The sequence below is a fragment of the Lagenorhynchus albirostris genome, chromosome 15 (genome assembly GCF_949774975.1).
Source record: "Lagenorhynchus albirostris chromosome 15, mLagAlb1.1, whole genome shotgun sequence".
Classification (NCBI taxonomy): domain Eukaryota; kingdom Metazoa; phylum Chordata; class Mammalia; order Artiodactyla; family Delphinidae; genus Lagenorhynchus; species Lagenorhynchus albirostris.
In genome coordinates this window covers 81433949-81446204 of record NC_083109.1, presented here as the reverse complement: position 1 = coordinate 81446204, position 12256 = coordinate 81433949, and the positions used below count along the sequence as shown (strand labels likewise).

The 12256-nt window shown below is 45.5% G+C and overlaps 1 non-coding gene across 1 annotated transcript; it reads right to left on the bottom strand.

Annotated features, from left to right (window-relative positions):
* Positions 1 to 2987: 2987 nt before the first annotated feature.
* LOC132506576 (U6 spliceosomal RNA) lies at positions 2988 to 3094 on the bottom strand. Its single transcript, XR_009535897.1, has one exon. It is a non-coding gene; the product is annotated as a U6 spliceosomal RNA (small nuclear RNA).
* Positions 3095 to 12256: the final 9162 nt, after the last annotated feature.

The following is a 12256-nucleotide window of genomic DNA, read 5'->3' as shown; positions in this document are numbered from 1 at the left end:
TGTTTTCTTCTGGTTCTTTTGTAATGCCTCAAGCTACATTTTTCTTAATTTCTCAGGAGGGGATGTGATGGATAATAATTATGGTTCTATTGCAGAGACTCACAATTATCAGAAATTGGGAAAGCATGTGGGGGGAAAAATGGGGTGGCGTGGATGAAATTGAAATATACACGCTACAGGTAGTCCTCAAGTTACGAGGGTTCCGTTTACAGATGTTCTGTACGTACAGTGGCCGGATGCACCCTACCTCCTTCTTGCTCCACCCTCCCCCACGCCACCCCACCCCTAGAATCCACCACCCCTGAAGACGCTGACCAGAACCCAGGAGTTAAGGTGGAAGGACACGTGTGATGAGGCATCTCAGGGCAACCATGACTCACTGCCTTTTCCTGCCCCTCACTGCTTACCATTAAGTTATGCCGTCTCACACCCTTTCACAAGGGTGCACAAGCTCCCTCTTTATGTCCCTGCAACAGGCCCCTATCTTTCATCGTTTGCCTTTTACCTTAAAAGACACACTGTCCTTAACACAACATTGTAAATCAATTATACCTCAGTTAAAAAAAAAAAAGCAACACTGTCCTTTATCCCCTCACCCTCTTCATACCATTTGTGAACTTAAAAATGACAATAATCACTGCTGATTTGACTCACAATAATCCAGAGATATAAGTGTATCAAGAAAAGAGAAAGGGGGCTTCCCTGGTGGCGCAGTGGTTGAGAGTCCTCCTTCCGATGCAGGGGACACGGGTTCGTGCCCCGGTCCGGGAAGATCTCACATGCCGCGGAGCGGCTGGGCCCGTGAGCCATGGCTGCTGAGCCTGTGCTCCGCAACGGGAGAGGCCACAGCAGTGAGAGGCCCGCGTACCACAAAAAACAAAAACAAAAACAAACAAAAAAAAAAAAGAAAAGAGAAGGCCATAAGTATTAAAGTGAAATCACATGGGTGCCACCAGCACTTCAGTTATTTGAAAGCCCAGATACCTCACTCAGAATCCCCCCAGAAGTAATCTCTTTTTTCAGCAGTTCTCTAATCCTCGAAAACTAGCATGCAAACCAATATAGCATTTCTAACCCAATTTTATTGTTTTCCTTTTGTACTTCTATGCTAGGATTTCTACTGATTTTCACTGCAGGTGCACAAGGTTTTATCTACATGATGTTTTACCTAAACTTTTGTGAGAGCATAACTGACGTCTACAGCACTACTTATTTGGGGAAATAAGCTCCAAATTCCCAAAAGCCGGTCTATAACGGGACTATTGGAATATATTGTTATATGTTAGAGATAACCATTTACATGTTAGTGTTTTAGTCTTCGGATATTTATTTATTGTTGTAAATAATTTTTCTGCATTCAATCCACATTTATTGACCTTTTGCTAATATTTTCAGAAATAACACTTTTAATCGTTCTGCATGGAAATCTTTCTAAAATTTATGACACCTGCCTGTGTGTGTATGATTTAACTCATTTTTCTCTGACTTGGTCAACATTATGAATATCCTTTACACAATGACGCCCTCAGGGTTCTTTGCCCTACACAAAACGGTCTAATGTAACTTTCTTAGCTCCACTGCACATTTCTTTTTATTATTTTTATTTATTTATTTGCTTATTTATTTATTTATGGCCGCGTTGGGTCTTCGTTGCTGCACGCAGGCTTTCTCTAGTTGCGGCGAGCGGGGACTCCTCTTCGTTGCGGTGTGCGGGCTTCTCATTGCGGTGGCTTCTCTTGTTGCGGAGCACGGGCTCTAGGCATGCGGGCTTCAGTCGTTGTGGCGCACGGGCTCAGTAGTTGTGGCTCACGGGCTCTAGAGCGCAGGCTCAGTAGTTGTGGCTCACGGGCTTAGGTGCTCCGCGACATGTGGGATCTTCCCGGACCAGGGCTCGAACCCGTGTTCCCTGCTTTGGCAGGCGGATTCTTAACCACTGCGCCACCAGGGAAGTCCTGTACATTTCTTTTAAAAGAAAAAGTAAACAGAAGTCTCATATACACAGATAATTTGCGCAGACAATTAAATATGAATCCTACTCTCATGGCAGTTATTATAATAGTCTGAAGCTTTTAAAGTTATTTCTAAATGACTCGAGAAATCTGAATTTGTTTAAAATGGCATTCTTGGCACAATCCTTCCCATTCACCATTTTAAAGACATGGTTTAACACAAATGTTTACTTAGTTATGTTCAAAGAGGAACTCTAAGCCTGCTTAAGAATAAAAGCTCTATCCTTTGCTTGGGGCTTTGTCCTTGTTATTTCTGCAGACTGCCGTGATATTTCTTATCCCATCTATGTAGTAAACTTATTTACAGGAGTGAAGTGATTCGTACACACTTGTTTTCCAATTTCCTTTAGGCAATGGATAGGAAAACATTATTTCCTGGATCCACTCTGTCCTGTCATCACTTATCCCTCCTGGTCCCACTTGGAATGTCAAAACACCCTCTTTCTGGGAGCAGGTCTGTTCTCAACCACATGGTCCTGCTGCTGGGAGGGTAGGATGGGAAGTAAAACCACAACAGGGATGAATCTCTTTCAAGGAAGTCCCCTTCTCAATGGCTCTATCTGTGGTAGAACGTTGCCCAGTGACGAGAAACGCTATGCCACCAAAGGGTCCATCCCAGAGGACTAGACTCTGCTGAGCCTTGGTTTTGTCTGTTTTTAAGTGGAGACTTCAAACTCGCCCTCCCACCTCGCCTCCCACCTCAATGAAGAGTCGATGAGAAAGGACAGATGAAAGCACTGTGGAAACTACAGAACATTAACACATGTCACAGCCACAAGGCATTAAGCGTCTCTAGGAACCACCCATGGTACTAGATGCTTTGTAGCCATGATAGGATCTTTTTTTTTTCTTGAAGACTATAGAGTTTTTGTTTAACTGCATCGATCTTATATATATGTTTTCTTTGTCTCATGCTGAAAATCTCAGTTCTCAAAGAAATCAATATAATCATTCATTTACTTTATCCCATGTTACACAAAAACTATGGAACACTTCACGAATTTGCGTGTCATCCTTGCTCAGGGGCCATGCTAATCTTCTCTGAATCATTCCAATTTTAGTATATGTGCTGCCGAAGCAAGCACAGGATCATTTTTAAAAGTCAGAACAGTTGCCAAAATGCATCAGCTGCAGAGTGGCAGAGGCTAGTCTGTTCAGGTTCAAAGCTCAGGCTCTTTTCACTAAAACCCTCCAGATATAGGCTGTTACTGTGCTCACACTTTAGAACAGGCCAAAAGCCATCTGGAAAACCCATGGACTCTATGCATTAGGGAGAGTTTGGCTGCGCAATATTCAAAAGGAAAACTGAAGTGTTTAAGACAAGAGGGTAGTATGATCTTGTGTTCTGGAGATAGCCAGAGATGCTGGAATATTCTTTACCCCAAATTTTGTCTTCTTCATATTATCATATAGATGCACAAATGACAACCGACATGGAAAAACAGAAGGACTTGATTGGTGTTTTTGAAAACTGCTAAACAACAACAGCAAAAAGAAGTTTTTCTTTGTTTAAGAAATGCAAAGGAGTCCTTTTCCACTGGGGCTAAAATGTTTTCTTTCGGTTTTGAGAACTGTTCAATTTATCACCTGAATACAGGCGTGTATTTTACTCTATAGAAAAATTCTGGAGCTCTCGCTTCCTGCCCCAGAAATGCCTGGCTGCTTCTCAGTCCCGCGTTGGTGTCACCTTGGGACCATCCCCACCCCCCATATGTTGGATTTCCTGCTTCCAGATCCCCTTTCTCTCCTGATTATTCCTCCTTTTGGTGAAGCGTACCCTTCTAGAAGCATCCTGAGATAGAGTGCCTGTTGGAGTTCATATTTTGAGACCTTGCGTATCTGAAAATGTCTTTTTGCTCTCCTTTAAAAAAAACTCTTTTTTTTAGTTTGGGCATAAAATTCTAGTTTGGAAATTATTTTCCCATGGAATTTTGTCTCCTAACTTCTAATATTGCGATTAAGCCACCCAGGAACATTCTGATTCTTCGTCCTTTATATGAGAACTCGTTTTGATTTCTGGAAATCTTTAGGCTCAAAAATTTCACATCTATGCTTTGTTTCTTTCCCATTCATTTTGCTGAGTATTCAGTGGGCTGTGCATGTTCTCTATTTCTGAGAAATTATCTTAAATTCTTTTCCTTATAATTTCCCCCACTTCATTTTCTCTGTTCTCTCCTTCCAAAATTCCTAAAAGTCAGATGTGGGACCTCCTGGGTTGCTTCTTTCATTTTCATTTTCCACTCATTTTTTTAAGTTTCTTTGTCTTTTTTGTTCTATTTGCTGTCCTATTTCCTTAACCTTCTCTTCTGTTGAAGTTTCCATTTTTGCTCCAATAATTTCCATTTCAAAGATACTCCTTTTGTTTTCTGAGCGTTCCTTTTATAGAGCACCCTGCAATTTCCTCTCATATCTCTGAGGACGTTAACAGCAGAGGTTCTTGTTCACGATTTTCTCCTGCTCCCTCCATTGCCATGGTTTCCTGGTCTTTCTCTTGTTGTGGCTGCTGTTATTTCATGGGCTAGAGATGACCTCAGTGTTTTTTACTTCTTCACAGCAGGCTCCAAGCCCACCAGTGCTAAATTCAAATCCTCACACATCCGATTGCTTTAAATATAGCCCAAAGAAGGGTATTTTTAGCCACCTGAGCCTGCCCGCTTTGCAAAACTGCACCCAGCATCAGCTTACCTTAGATAAGACAAACCCTGGGGCCATGAAAGACCCCAAATCTGCTCTTGCCCTTCAGGGGTCTCTGACCTGGAGACTCCCCACCGCACTGCTGAGTGATGCCACGAAGACACAAAAGTCCCCTCTGTGATTCCACTCTCTCCTGGGAGTTCCCTTGCCCTGTTCCCGCTCTGGGTGCCACAGCTGCCCCTGTAAGTTCTCCTGCAGCTGTCTGTAAGGTCCTTTTCATGCAGTCCCGACCCAGTAGGCCTGTTCTGTGATCCTGACACATCATGGTCCCATCTCTTCCTTGATCAGCCCTGAAATTCTCCACCTCACCAGACGTAAAGATGGGGGCTTTGCTCACATGTCTTGGCCGTCCACTCACATGTCATCATGGGACTCTGGAAAGTCCTGGCTGTGGGCAGGGCCTGTCCACCACGAGCTTCCCTCAACTCCCAACTGTCAGCATCTAGATCTCGTCTCTTGGTCAGTTTCTCCGGGGGAAAACCCTCTAGTCTCCCTCCTGAGGAGTCCAAGCCTGGCTGCCAGTACTCCAGATGCCCGGGGAGGAAAGGACCTGAACCTTGAAGGGCAGGGGGTGAAGGACAAGGCCACTCATCCACTGTGGGTCTGGGAGCCTGCACCCCTCAGGCTACCAACTAGACCCAGCTGGATCGAGGCCACCAGGCGCAGCTGAGGTGTGGGTGCTGTACCAAAAACAAGGGGTTAAATAAATATCTACCTCCTGAATGGTGAGACCCTCCCCCCAAGCCCCTGTCCCAGGCACATAGTTTTTCCTAGGACAGGAGATGGCAAACTTCTTCTGTAAAGGGCCAGACAGCAAATATTTTAGGCTTTGCAGGCCACGTGGTCGATGTTACAACTCTTCAACTCTGCCATCCTAGCGCAAAGGCAACTGTGTAAACGAAGAAGAGTGGCTACCTTCCAAAGTTGCTTTATTTATGGGCTGAAATTTGAATTTAATATAATTTTCACATGTCATGAACAATGATTCTTTTGATTTTTTTCCCAAGCATTTAAAAACATAAAGTTCTATATATAAAATAGATAACCAACAAGGACCTACTGTACAGCACAGGGAACCCTACTCAATGTTCTGTAATAACGTATATGGGAAAAGAATCTGAAAAAGAATGACTGTATGCATATGTATAACTGAATCACTTTGCTGTACACCTGAAACTAGTACAACATTGCAAATCAACTATACTCCAATAAAATTTAAAAAAATAAAAATAAAAACATAAAATTCTTAGGTCGCTAGCGCTACAAAAAATGTATCAAGCTGCAGTTGGCCCAGTGGTGGAAGTTTGCCCATCCCTGTCCTAGAACATCGTGGTTGAGGGTTTATTGTCAAAGGCCTCTGAACCTCTCTTACTCCTCCCCTTAGCAATGCTCCCAGCGCTGATTTTTACCTGTAGGTATGAGGGTTACCGGTTCTCTCTCCCTCGTGCAGCCTCCAAGACGTACCATGGAAATGTAGACATTTATGAACTGCCTTGGAGTGGAAAAGGTGGTGACAGCGATTCCGAGAGTTCCTGCCAAGTTCTACCCCGGGTGGAACAAGTCGCTGATTGTTCTCTTTCCCTGGATTTTACCCAAGGTGATACAGGAATGCAGTGAGAGGAGATGTCTGGGGAGGGTGGGGCCCCTGAGACAGAGCCCTGACTCCCAGGCCTTGAGCTTATGAGTCAGAACCTCTGTCTCCGGCAAGAAAGATTGTTTTCCGTAGGCCAGGACCTTCTTAGCTCAGCTTCCAAGTTGTCAAGGAAAGAAATCCTCAGTTGTGGGGGCAAAATGGGGGTTTGGCAGAGAGAAGAGCTGCTTCTGCCACTTCTTTTTATTTTTCAGTTAATTTTTATTGGAGTGTAGTTGATTTACAAGGCTGTGTTAGTTTCAGGTGTGCAGCAAAGTGAATCAGTTATACATACACATAAATCCACTCTTTTTTAGATTCTTTTCCCATGTAGGTCATTACAGAGTACTGAGTAGGGTTCCCTGTGCTCTACAGTAGGTCCTTATTAGTTATCTATTTTATATATAGCAGTGTGTTTATGTCAGTCCCAATCTTCCGATTCTTAATGTGCATTTTGTGGGCAAATCAGGTCTACCTGCTAAGTCTCAATTTCTTTATCTCTAAAATGGGGATAATCATTCCCTACCTCATTGGGTAGTTGTGTGGATTAATAAAATAACATACCCCCTAAAGTCCCCATCACATCAAAGGGGCTCAACAAATGGCAGAGAGTATAGTTCTAATTTATCTGGACAGGGAAACTCAGAGAGGTTAAGGCACCATCCAAAAGGCACACAGCTCATTAAGGGTGGAGGCAGGAATAGAGTTTGTTTTCTCGACTCTCCAGCTGATATTCTTTCTTCTACACTGCACTGCTGGAAGAGGAGGGTTTAGTTCTTTTTCTTACCACACCTGAAATTCTACAGTAGGGAAGGTGTCAGGGATGAAGGATATCAGGTCTGTTCCCCCCCTTTTCTCACAGCCGGCTTGGTTTCTGCTGCAGGGGACAGACCCACTCCTCCCATGGCCAGACACTGGGCAAAGCAGACCTCTCTGCATCACACGGCACAGGGAGTATTGATGGGCATCACCTCTTCGCCACCTCCCCTCTCCACCCTCCCTGCAGCCACCCCCATCTCTACCACCACCCGCTTCCTGATTCAAGCTCCCTTCCTCTGGACAGTTACAAAGATTCTTTGTAATGTGTTTACACAGGGAGGAGTGAGAGCAGGGGCCTGGCTATACTCAAACCACAGGGGCCCCCAGCCCTGTTTACAGAAAGAGAGAAGGAGAGCCAAGACAGATGACCCCGTTGCCCAGGGGCCCGGATTGAAAACAGAACCCAAGTCCAGAGCCCAAGGCTCCTCGTTTCCTGGGGTTCATCACACAGAAGCGGCACGGAGGCGCTGCTACCCAGGAGGCCTGTTTACTCGGCTGGGTGAGAGCTGTTTGCACAGGGAGGGAGGTGGCGGTGCCGTCTGGCTGAGCGGGGGAAGTGGGCGGGGGACCTTCGCAGGTCAGGCCCCGTCTGTGTTCCAGGGCCTTGGGGAAGGCAGGCCCCTGACAACAGTCTTTTGGAGACGCTCTTGTCTCTTCTTTGAGAGTGAATCTGGCGGATTTGGAAAAAATTCTCAAAACAGTGCTAATTATTTTCCCCTTTAATTCATACCCACACCAAATAAATCATCTAGGACCTTTCAAAGTGGGGAGAAATGCCATTTTCAGCCCTCAAGGAATGGTGATGTTTCACACACGAGGTACAGTTGACAAAACATTGTCATTTCCACCATTTCACGTGACCCTCAAGACAGCAAGGAGGTGGGTAGCTGCGGCCAAAGTCATCCCTGTTTTACCAATGAGGAGCTGACACTTAGAGAGTCAAGTCACTGGCATGAAACCACACACCCAACAAGAGGCAGAGGCCCAGTGACGGCAGGTTATGAGCTTTTTCTACTCTGTCCCCTTCCTCCCACTTGGCTGTAAAGTAAGGTGTGCGGAGACCTTGTTCCGATATGTTACGTCCTTCCAGTGGCTCCTGGGAGAGAGCCTTGCATCTCAGGGACCTAGCAGAAAGCAAAGGCGGTGTGAGCTGCAGGGCACTGTGCCTGGACCACGGGGTCTGTCCATGGGTACCGCCAATGGGGCATTCCCCGGGCACCAGACAGAGCCTTATGTGGACCAGCCGGGTGAGACGACACAGAACATACACACTCTTCTACCACCAGCGGAATCATGGCGGCGGGGGAACGTGCTGTAGGACCACCGAAGCTTTCCTCCAAGTTCATTTCTCCCTGTCTCCTCTTGGGCTTGTCCCCGTGCATTCGAACCTGTGCGTGTCTACCTGAAGCTGTTACCTGAGTTCCATCTCTGTCCCTCAAGTCCAGCTGCCCTGCTCCATCCAAATTGCTTTGACCTGTGACGTCAGCTGGAACTTCTCAGCTCTGCTCCTGTCCCCACTTAGCCCAGCTCCAGCACCTGACTCAGCACCTGGCTGGCCTCACTTCCTGGTCTTTCCCGTCGCTGTCAAATCCTGTCTCCCCTCTTTTCTCACCAATCCATCCTTCAGGGACCACTTTCCTGTGACAACTAATGTGCTACCATGTCTTACAGCTTGCAAAGTCCATTTGCCTACGTGCATATAGACAAACATTCATACCGACTCACATTTAAGAGTTAGCTTCTCCTCCCTGCTGGATCTCTATTCATCCCCTGCCTAAACTACCAATACTGGGTTGTTATATATTTTTTTAATATTTATTTATTTGTGTATTTATTTATTTATTTGGCTGTGCCGGGTCTTAGTTGCGGCCTGTGGGATCTAGTTCCCTGACCAGGGATCGAACCCGGGCCCTCTGCGTCGGGAGTGTGCAGTCTTAACCACTGGACCACCAGGGGAGTCCCTCTAACACTGGTTGTTTGTGAGTTGTTGTTGTTTTTTGTCTTTGCCTTCAATGCACCTGAGCTCTGCCGCCATTTTTCTTTTAACCGACCTACGTTAAGATCTTCACTACCTTCCTGATAAATTGCTCCTTATACACTTTCAAGCATCCTTCCTAATGTGAAGATCTCACTTCCTTTCCTCCAAAAATTCTAAATAGCCCCCTCCTGTCTCTTTCTTCTCTCTCAACATTCAGAGCCTGTCATCAATTGTTAAAATGTGACTCCTGAAACCAGCAACTTTAAGGGTCAGGTGGCCATGAATGACAGTTCACCCCAGGGCCAGCCACCCCGTGCTGCCTGGGTGTGTTTGCACATCCACACCTTGCTTCTACCCTGCTGGCTCCTTGCAGCAGTGACAGTCCTTTTCCTTTATAAACTACACAGATGTTTAGAGGAAGCTCTGGGTTAGTTCAGCTGCTCTCTGGGTTCTATCCCGACTCAGACACGCCCTGTGTTCTATTACCTATAGGTTTGGCATTATACCGAAGGCAGTTTGGGGGAGGCATCGTGAGAGGTGACTCCCAGCTTGCCTGTGATTGAAACTCTGACGATCAGAGAAGTCCTAGGAACATGTCCTAAAGTTGAGTCCTAGAATTTCATAGAGGGGCATGCAAAGCCCTGTGCCAGCCCTAAATGGACCAGAGTTCTAGATAAATCCTAAACCAGGACTTCAGGCACAGGGACAAGTCAGGATTCCAGACATGGGAACTCAGATTCAAGGAGACCTGGTCTTTGGAACAAAACAGAAATTCAGGTCATAGAACTGGTGCCCAAGAGCAACCAGAGTGACCTTGTGCTGAGACCTAAGGCTCAGCTGGGTCCCCTCACATCTTCCCTGATATGAATGGGCCTGCAAACAAGGGGGCAGCTCACCTATGAAAGGACCACCAGTGGTCCCAGCTGGGCAGAACCAAGCAGGACTTCACTTCCTCCTCCTTCTGGGTCACCTCACTGCAGTCCAGCCACTGTTCCTTCTCATTTCTGCATTTAAAACTTAAGACTAACTCAAAAATATATGCACCCCATGTCTATTGCAGCATTATTTACAATAGCCAAGATATAGAAACAACCTAAGTGTCCATCAATGGGTAAGTGGGTAAAGAAAATGTGGTATCGGACTTCCCTGGTGGCACAGTGTTTAGGAATCTGCCTGCCAATGCAGGGGACACGGGATAGAGCCCTGGTCCAGGAAGATCTCCCATGCCTCGGAGCAACTAAGCCCGTGAGCCACAACTACTGAGCCCACGTGCCACAACTACTGAAGCCACGCACATAGAGCCCATGCTCCGCAACAAGAGAAGCCACCGCAATGAGAAGCCCGCACACCGCAATGAAGAGTAGCCCTCGCTCACTGCAACTAAAGAAAGCCTGTGCGCAGCAATGAAGACCCAATGCGGCCTAAATAAATAAATAAATAGAAAAATGGTACAGATGAACCGGTTTGCAGGGCAGAAATAGAGACACAGATGTAGAGAACAAACGTATGGACACCAAGGGGGGAATATGGCGGGGGGTGGTGGTGGTGGTGGTGTTGTGATGAATTGGGAGATTGGGATTGACATGTATACACTAATATGGATAAAATAGATAACGAATAAGAGCCTGCTGTAAAAAAATAAAATTTTTAAAAAGACATAAAATATTAATGAAGTATTTAGCGTAGTTGACATGGACATATACTAGATTGGTTGATTTGTTTTTTCTTATTTTCCCATGTCTATTTCGTTCTTAGTAGTGTATAAATATGTAGCCCATTTGCAGTGTTCTCTTACAACAGTAAGATAGTGATTGTCATGAGGCTCCAATGAAACGTACCACCACCCTACCCCACCCCTTTGCAATCTATATATATAAGTGCATATCCCTAGAATGACTATTGGCATTGTCAGCTCAACTCTGAATTGCTTGTCTAGGTGAGGTCTCTGAGTGTGTCCCCTGAAAGTGGTAGGTTACTATTTCAGTCACCAAGATTACAAGTGGTGATTCATATAGGAAATGAGACCACCAGGAGATTGACTTCAAGCAGATAGGAGAGGAAATTACTTTTCCAGCCCTTATCCTCTGAGGTTTGAACTTTGAATTGCTTGCTAGTACTGCAAGAGAAGAAAGGTGACTTCTATCATGTAGAAGCACGCTTAGAGTATTCCTTCTTGGAACCCAAGCCACATGGAGAAGCTGTGTGGAGAACAATCAAGGCCTTCAATCAACAGCCCCAGCTGAGTTCCCAGACGACAAGCAGCACCAAATGCCCGCCCCAAGAGCCAGCCATCGTGGCTATTCCAGCCGGGTTGAGTCTTCAGAAGACTGCAGCCCTGACACATGGTATAGAATTGCACTGTTGGGTCCAGTTAACCCACATAGAAATTGTAAGAGGCTATAAATACTTGTTGATTTAAAAATAATAATAATAAAATAATAAATAAATTTATTTTAAAAAGAAGTGTGTGTGTGTGTGTGTGTGTGTGTGTGTGTGTGTGTGTGTGTACTTCAATATTATTCAATCATAAAAGAGAATGAAATCTTGCCATTTGCAGTAACATGGGTGGACCTGGAGGGCATTACGCTAAGTGAAATAAGTCAGACAGAGAAAGACAAAAACCATACAATCTCACTTATATGTGGAATCTAAAAAAAAAAGCCAAGCTCGTAGATACAGAGAACAGATTGGTGGCTGCCAGAGGCTGGAGGGTCAGGGTTAGTGGTGAAAAGAGTCAAAAGGTACAAACTCGGGCTTCCCTGGTGACGCAGTGGTTGAGAATCCGCCTGCTGATGCAGGGGACACGGGTTTGTGCCCCGGTCCGGGAAGATCCCACATGCTGCAGAGCGGCTGGGCCCGTGAGCCATGGCCGCTGAGCCTGCGCATCCGGAGCCTGTGTGTCCGGAGCCTGTGCTCTGCAACGGGAGAGGCCACAACAGTGAGAGGCCCGCGTACCGCAAAAAAAAAAAAAAAAAAAAAAGGTACAAACTTCCAGTTATAAAATAAGTCCTGGGGATGCAATGTACAGCATGGCAACTATATTTAATAATACCATATTGCATATTTGAAAGTTGCTAAGAGAGTAGGTCTGAAAAGTTCTCATCACAAGATAAAACAATTTTGTAA